This window comes from Spermophilus citellus (assembly GCF_964194105.1).
Source record: "Spermophilus citellus genome assembly, chromosome: 5".
NCBI classification, from domain to species: Eukaryota; Metazoa; Chordata; class Mammalia; order Rodentia; family Sciuridae; genus Spermophilus; species Spermophilus citellus.
Window position 1 is genome coordinate 166,475,198 of NC_138186.1, and position 8,269 is coordinate 166,483,466.

General features: G+C 43.9%; 1 long non-coding RNA gene across 1 annotated transcript; it reads right to left on the minus strand.

Moving 5' to 3' along the window:
• Positions 1–1,993: 1,993 nt before the first annotated feature.
• Positions 1,994–7,251, minus strand: LOC308648785. The gene is made up of 3 exons (XR_014021916.1): positions 6,885–7,251; positions 6,110–6,158; positions 1,994–3,510 (listed from the first exon to the last, which is right to left on the minus strand). It is a non-coding gene; the product is annotated as an uncharacterized lncRNA (long non-coding RNA).
• Between the last annotated feature and the right edge of the window lie 1,018 nt (positions 7,252–8,269).

Consider the following 8,269-nt stretch of genomic DNA (forward strand, 5'->3'; position numbering starts at 1 on the left):
TGGCCTGGCTCTGGTAGAACCTCGAGGCAGATGGCATCATGATGGGAATGTGTGCAGAAGAGAATGGAGAAACCCCTGGCGAGACAGGAAGCCAGGGCAACAGGGAGGCACCAGGCTTGCTCTTACAAAAACTCCCATCAGAACCACATCAATTCCTTCCTCATCAGCGCCCCACCTCTTGAAGGTCACCCATGACATCCCAGATTGCTTCAGGAAGGACTGTGCTACCAACACAGGAACCCTGGGGGACACCCTCAAATCATATCCATACTATAGCCATTCCTGAAAGAAAAGTGACCACAACACTCAGAGCAACCAAGAGATCTTTATTGCAGCAGTGCAACAGAGGAGAAAAGAGAGAAAGAGAAGGGAGGGAGGGAGGGAGGGAGGGAGGGAGAGAGAGAGAGAGAGAGAGAGAGAGAGAGAGCAAGAGAGAGACAGAGAAAGCAAGAGAAATAGCAAGAGAGATAAAGAAAGCAAGAGAGAGAGGGGCCCGGCAGGAGGGAGTTTTTATAGCCCAAATCTAATGGGGTCTCTGGGTCTGCAAGCTACCTTGTTGGCACAAGGCGGGTTACGTGTTCGGCCTTGAGCAGGGCTGAGTGTTCAGCCTTGGGGGGGGGGGGGTGGCGAAGTGCTCAGCCTTGAGCGGGGGCTTGGGCGTTTGGTCTTGAAGCAAACAGGTGATAAAGAGCCAGACAGAGGGTTTGAGTGACCAGGTCACCCTACAGCTAACTTTGTTTGGCATGCCCTGCAGACAGCTTAGTCAGCCTGTCCTGCACCTAACAACTCCCATCTCCATGAGAGCAAAAGCCAATGTCCCTCCAGAGGCCAGGAAGGCCTGGGTGAGCTGCTTCCCGCTTCCCTGCCCAATCTCACCACCAACTGCCAGCCCTCTGCTGTCCAGCTATGCAGGTCACCTGGATCTTCTGAGAGCACACAAAGCTCATTTCAAGTGAAGGCGTTGGTAGGGATGCTCCTCCTTAGATATGGGCTCTCACCCCTCTTCTTGCAAGTGCTCACCCAAGCACACCCTCCCGGGAGGCTGCCATGCACCCTTCTATTTCCATGGCGTCCTTACCATCTAACATAGTAAACTATTGGCTATTTATTATGCTTACTGCCTCCCCACCATCTGGTACCTACTGGATTCAAACACTTTGTATTTGCTTTAAAGTAGTTTTTGTTGTTTTGTTTTGTTTTTAATGTCTGGAGGACTTACTATGAACAAGACACTGTGCTAAGTGCTATCCACAAATAGTTTGCCTAACCTTGACCAGAGCCGGGGTTGGTATTCTCACCCAGAGTTACATATGGGGAAACAGAGTCTTGGCAAGGTCGGGAAGCTGCGGGTGGGTGCGTAGGTGCCAGGAAGAGCCAGGATCAGAGCAGGATTTCAGTCAGGAACATCGGTCTCCAACCCCAGCTCTTGACCACTCCTCTCACTCCTCAGTTGTTCAGGAACTGGAGGTCAACAAAAGACCATCCTAGCTGGCTGCATCTGGGCAGCACCGTGGGCTGCCTAGTCCAAGAATGGTTTTTAGAGCATCCAGAAAAATCTAGAGGACATATTGAGGGCATCATCTTTATCATAGTGGTCATCATGACGATGATAACCAAGAGGAGGAAGAGCAAATTATGTTGGACAGAAGGCAAAACCTGTCACATGAGGAAGGCTCGTACTGAGTGGTCACGCTCTAGTTAAGCTTCTAGATTTTCATAAGTATTGATCAGCAGAGAGTTTGGGGTTTTCTCTGACAATTATCCAAAGCGAAATTATACATCGCCGTTGCAGGAGGGCCTCATCCAGGGTTTGTAGAGGAAGCCACAGTGTGGCCTTCACTCAGGTGCAACCCACCTGTCGGTCCAGGGGACAGTTCTTGGTCCCCTGCAACACTGACAGATGGACCCTGTTTCAGTCAGCTTTTTCACTGCTGTGACCAAACAATATGATAAAAACAATTTTAGAGGAAGAAAAGTTTGCTTGAGGCTCACAGTTTCACAGGTCTTGGTTTATTAACTCCAAATGCAGGGTGACCCACCTCCTCCAGCCACACCCTCCCTACCTGTGCACAGTCACCACCTGGTTAATCCCTATCAGGGGGATTAACTCACTGCTTAAGGCTCTCATAAGCCAATCATTTCACCTCTAAGCTTTCTTGCATTGTCTCACACAGGAGCTTTTGGGGGACACCTCACATCCAAGCCATAGCAGACTCTTGAGTCCAAGTTGCAGGCCATTAAGGATACCAGAATCCTTACCAGGCTACTGTTTTTCAATGAATCTTACCAAATGCTATTTATAATCCTTTAATTTTTTTTTTAATCAAGAGCCAGAAATATCTTTAAACATTTTAACTTTCAAAAAACTTAAATAAATTGACCTGTGAGGAGCAGTGATACATACCCATAATCCCTGTGGCTCCAGAGGCTGAGGCAGGAGGCTCCCAAGTTCAAGGCCAGCCTCAGCAATTTAGCAAAGCCTTAAGTAACTTAGTGAGATCCTAACTTAAATAAAAATAAAAAGGGCTAGGGACATAGCTCAGTGATAAAGCACCTCTGGGTTCAAATCCTAGTACAATAAATAAATAAACAAAGAAATAATTGACTTGACCATACAGAATGCTTAGCAAATAAGCCTATAAAGTGGCAGTTGGGCTTGGAAAGAGACTGTCTTATGTGACACCTCCTGCAGGTTTCTTGGTGATAATAAAGCCATGTCATCAGCACACGGGATAATGTTTTCTGTTCCATTTTCAACAACTAAAACACATGCCTTATAAACTGAGGAACATGCTACACTCACGTGTAAGAGGAAAACAGCTCAAGGGAAGAGCTGCGAAGTTGTCACTCATTCTAACTTGACTGCTCTAGGTGTCCAGCCCTGGGATAACAATAAATTCACAGGCCACACCACTTTCAAAAGTGGCAGTTCACTACATACTTCTGGGTCGCCTGGCAGTCAAAGCCGGGCAATTGCAGGTTCTTTTATTCAATCATAATTTCTAATGTCTGTAACTATCAAGTCACATAAGAAAGGACTAAGGCAGCCACAGGAGTTCAGGAGGGTCACCTGAGAGCAAAGGCAGAGAGCAGATGCCAAGAGTCACTGTCAGTGGTAAGATAAGATTAACTTGTTCAGGGCACAGAGCTGTCAAAGCACAGGGAATTATTCTAGGCCAAGGTCCCGATGGATGGCGGTTTCACAACTTGGAGTGGGCCTAGCATGGTCACCACAAGCAGGAGAAACTGTACTCTGCTGAAGCCCAAGGATAGAGATTTGTCACTTGGTGATTTTCCCAGGCAAGGCTCGTGACCAATGAGCAGGTGATGGAATCAGGGTACCACTGTGTCCGGTCTCAGGCTGTGCCCCTTTGATGGGTCTCCAGTGAGGGGCTTGCATCATGCACTGGTTTGGTGTGTTCCATGAGTCTGTGGTTTTTCTGATGTGAGTTTGATACACCCATGCATTAATGTGCTTCTGATTAGTTCAGTATGTTCATGATGGTCATTCTTTAAAAAAAAATAAATAAAAATATTTTTTAGTGTTGATGGACCTTGATTTTATTCATTTATTTATATGTGGTGCTGAGAATTGAACCCCATGCCTCACACATGTGAGCAAACACTTGACCAATGAGCCACAACCCCAGCCCCTCATGATGGTCATTCTTTTTTTTTTTTTTTTTAAGAGAGAGAGAGAGAGAGAGAGAATTGTTTAAATATTTATTTTTTAGTATTCGGCAGACACAACATCTTTGTTTGTATGTGGTGCTGAGGATTGAACCTGGGCCGCACGCATGCCAGGCGAGCGCGCTACTGCTTGAGCCACATCTCCAGCCCCATGATGGTCATTCTTATTAGCACTATTAATTCACCTGTCAGTTCATGCCTTGTAGTTGTGCCAGGCAGATGGTGGTCATTTACTTGTACAAACAAGGCACCGAGTCAGTCCACCTTGGCACTTCACCTCAAAATGGAGTAGCTGTGGCAAACTGCTACCTTACAAAATGAAGTGACAAAGGTTTAGGCAGAGCCTGAAAACTGGGGTTCTAGACATCAAAGAGCAGACACAAAGGTGAATGAGGACCCCCTTCCCAGCCTGCACCAGATTGAAGCCTCGGATATTAGGCCACTGAGAAGTAGGAAGCCCAGAACCAGGAGAGAAACAGAGGAAGCAGTCAGCTCAGCCTGGGGTGCACCATTACACAGAAACATAGGGCATGAGAGGACGTTCCCGGGGAAGGCGCTTCCCAAGAGCAAAAGGCTCAGATGCAGGAATTGCAACCTGCACCGGTCTGAGCACCTTACAGGAAACTCCTGATGTGGAGTGACCAGGACAGATGCCCACCTTCGGGACTGACAGATGCCAGTGTTCCTACATCACCTCGGGTCCTCCCCGTGGTGTCTGAACACAGAGTGGCATCTAGGTAACCCCCGTAAGAAGGAACCAAGGATTTGGGAAAAGACTGTGAACCGAGAAGCTCTCACCTGCTGGACAGTAAGAAAGAGAACGGGACAACTAATGGGAACAGGCATCGCACAGCACCTTGCCTCCCAGATTCAGGGGGCCTTTAACATTTAATTATTCTCATTTTAGAGTGGCATTACATAAATGAAAACCACTGTGACAAGTTGAAAGAGACTGTAGAAAATAGGGAAGAGCTTTTTATTTGAGTGCCTGAAACAATACCTTCTCCTGCTTTTTGAACTAAAGGGCAACAAAATTTCATTTTGCACTGGGTCCCATTAATTCTGTGTCGTCAACCCTGGCATGAACTCATGGTTTTCAATATATGTAGATACAGAAGTAAATATAATTATAATTGTCTGAAAAACGTGTATGTAGATCACACACACACACACACTCTCTCTCTCTCTCTCTCTCTCTCTCTCATTCTCTCTCTCTCTCTCATTCTCTCTCTCTCTCTCTCTCTCACATATTCCTTAGGTCTGTTCATGACACTCAGAAGCAAAGAGCTCACCTGGCACCCACCTCTTGGTTTCTAAATACCATTGTACACTACAAGCACCCAAGGTTCTGAGGAGAAATGACTGATCTGGGGGCAGAGGGATACAATGTGAGCTTTAAACCTGTGCCAGAAACTAGTAATGGGTCACATCCAAAGGACACAGATGACACCTTGAAGTGGTTCTCACTGATTAAATTCATATCTAGGGGAGCATCAGAATAATAACCCATGGATATGGTGTGGGTATGGTTTAGCCAGGCTGGGTCCTCGGGATGGCCACACTGGGAGGTGGTGGGAACTTCCAGAAGAGGGGCTTAGGGGAGTTCCTTAGGCCATCGGGGTTGTGCCCTCAGAAGGGAACACAAGTCCCTTGGAATGAGTTCTTGCAAAAATCGGTTGCTAGAAAAGCCCAAGCCTGGTGCCACCAAGCTCCGTCTGCTTCTCATATCAAAATGTGACCACTGTGCACTCCCATCACTACCATCTGCCATGAGGCCATGCAGCCAGGTGGTTTGAATTTCCAGTCTCCAAAACTGTAAGCAAAATAAACCTCTTTTTCTTCATAAGAAGCCTGTGTCAGGTTTTCCCTTATAGAGATGAAAATCTGACTCATACACCCCTTATACAAAATAGCAATTCATCAGTCCATTCTAATATGGAATTAATAATTTGATGATAAACATGATATTTACATAGTCTCAAAATACCTCCTCACTAAAGTCTTACTAGTTACAAAGGAGTAAAAGAATATCTTTATAATGGAGAAGTTTGGCAGATACCACTGTGATCAGGTGACCAAAATTAACATGAGACAAATTGAAACCTTGCCACCAGATAGAATGCAATGACAACCTTCCCAGCATGTATGACTTTACTCCAATATAAGGCAACTTGGACAATCCCAAATGGAGGAGATCTACAAAATGAGAATTACATGTAATCTCAGAAGTATCAAGGTCATGGGAGACAAGGAGAGACAGGGACATGTCCAACTTAAAGGATAGCAGAACATGATAACTAAACACAGTGGAAGGTTCTGGACTAGATTCTTCTACTATAAATAACATTATTGGGACAATGGTCAAGTTTGAATGGTATCCAAGGATTGTAGGACAGTAATTAATATCAACATTAATTACCTGATTTTAATGGCTGCACGGTGGCTATGTAGGAGAATGTCCTTGTCTGCTGGAAATACAAATAAAGTAATTGGTGGTAATGAGATATCACATGGGCAACTTATTACCAAATGATTCTGGAAAAGCTAAGATTCTTTGCAATTGCAAATTTTATATAAATTTGATATTGTTTCAAAATAGAATAAAAAATATAAAAGTAAAGGATTATCTCTTCTTAATGAACAAAACTAAAAAGTCCAGGGTAAAGCGTGTCTTGGGGTCCTCTTTAACATTATTCCAACTTCCTGTATTCACTCTGCTTCCTTGAAAGTCCTGTTTCAAGCACCGAGTCCCTGGAGGGAAGAAAAGTGTAGAAACACTGCCACCTACTGGTAATATCCAGATATATTTAGGTTGGTAGGGAAAAAGACAATCCTAAGGTTTCCTTTGACAAGGGAAAATGGAGCCTTTTGTGGCCATCGACCTTCACAGGTTGTAGGAGAGCAAGAGAAACAGGCCTTTCTACCTTGAGGCATGCCAAAGAATAAAATCTGAGACGCAGAATAGGTGGCAGAGGGCCTTTGATTATCAGATGAGCCCCGTGACATGCTCAGGAGTGGGGAATGTGAGAGAAGGAATTCATTTGGAGGGCCATAAACAAACCAAATAATTTCCCACCCCCACCTCAATTCCAGCAGCCTTGGAGAAGATGAATTGTCTAGAAAAGTGAAGAAATGGGAGAAGCAGTCCTAAGAAAGGGGCAGCAGGCCAGGACTCAAGACTGCAAAGAGCTAACCTGACTCACAGACGACTTTATGGGAACTGGGAGAAGACTCACATCCCCTTCTGCTGAGCAGGCACAGCTCTGTGCCAGGGTGGGAGAAGGATGGGTTCAGCCCAATACTGGTCCTGTGTAGAACACAATATGCCTGAGGACTGAAAGTCACTTTTTTTTTTCTTTTGCAGTGCTAGGGATGGAACCCAGGGCCTCATTCTTGCTGGGCCAGCCAATACTCTACCACTAAGCCTATGAGGTGAACATTTCACTGTTTAAAATATGTTTATCAACTTTTTAAACTATATTCTAGAAAATTAAACATAATACCCAATAATCATGCTCCTTAGCATTTACCCAAATGAATTGAAAACCTATATACAGCAAAACATCTGCACCAGGATGTTATAGCAACATCATTCCTAATTGCCAAAAGTTGGAAACAAACAGATGCCCTTCAGCAGGTGTCCGATAAATAAGTTGTAGTATGTACATCCAGACTGAGGAATATTATTCAGGGCTAAAAAGAAATGCGACATCAAAACATGAAAAATTATGAAGGAAACTTAAATGTGCATTACATTTATGTAATGTGAAGGAAGCCAGTCTGATTCCACAGGTATGACATTCTGATAAAGGCAAAACTGCACAGACATAATCAAATTTTGACTTTTCAAAAATAAAAAGGGGGGCAGATGTGATTCTGCAATTTGTATTTGGGGTAAAAATGGGAGTTCATAACCCACTTGAGTCAAATGTATGAAAGATGATATGTCATGAGCTTTGTAATGTTTTGAACAACCAATAAAATAAATAAATAAAATAAAAAGGGGGCAGGGGCTATAGCTCAGTGGTAGAGCGCCTTGCACGTGTGAGGCACTGAGTTTGATCCTCAGCACCACATATAAATAAATAAAGATATTGTGTCCATCTACAACTAAAAAAAAAAATATATTTTAAAAAATAAATAAATAAAAAGGGGACTTCTTACATGTATTCAATTAAAACAAAATCAAAGTATTGATTTCATCTATTTCCTACCTCTATAGCCAAGAAATATGCAAGAAATCTTATATTCAGTCTTTAAAACCAGGAAAACAAGTAAAGCTTGTACTTAGATTATGACCTCAAAAGACTAGAAATTCTCCATGTTAAAATTCTGTGAGGGGCTGGGGATGTGGCTCAAGCGGTAGCGCGCTCGCCTGGCATGCGTGCGGCCCGGGTTCGATCCTCAGAACCACATACCAACAAAGATGCTGTGTCCGCCGAGAACTAAAAAATAAATATTAAAAAATTCTCTCTCTCTCTCTCTCTCCTCTCTCACTCTCTCTTTAAAAAAAAAAAAATTCTGTGAGAACAGGCATTATGTATAGGTTTTATGCATTTTATACATTTGGCTTAATATC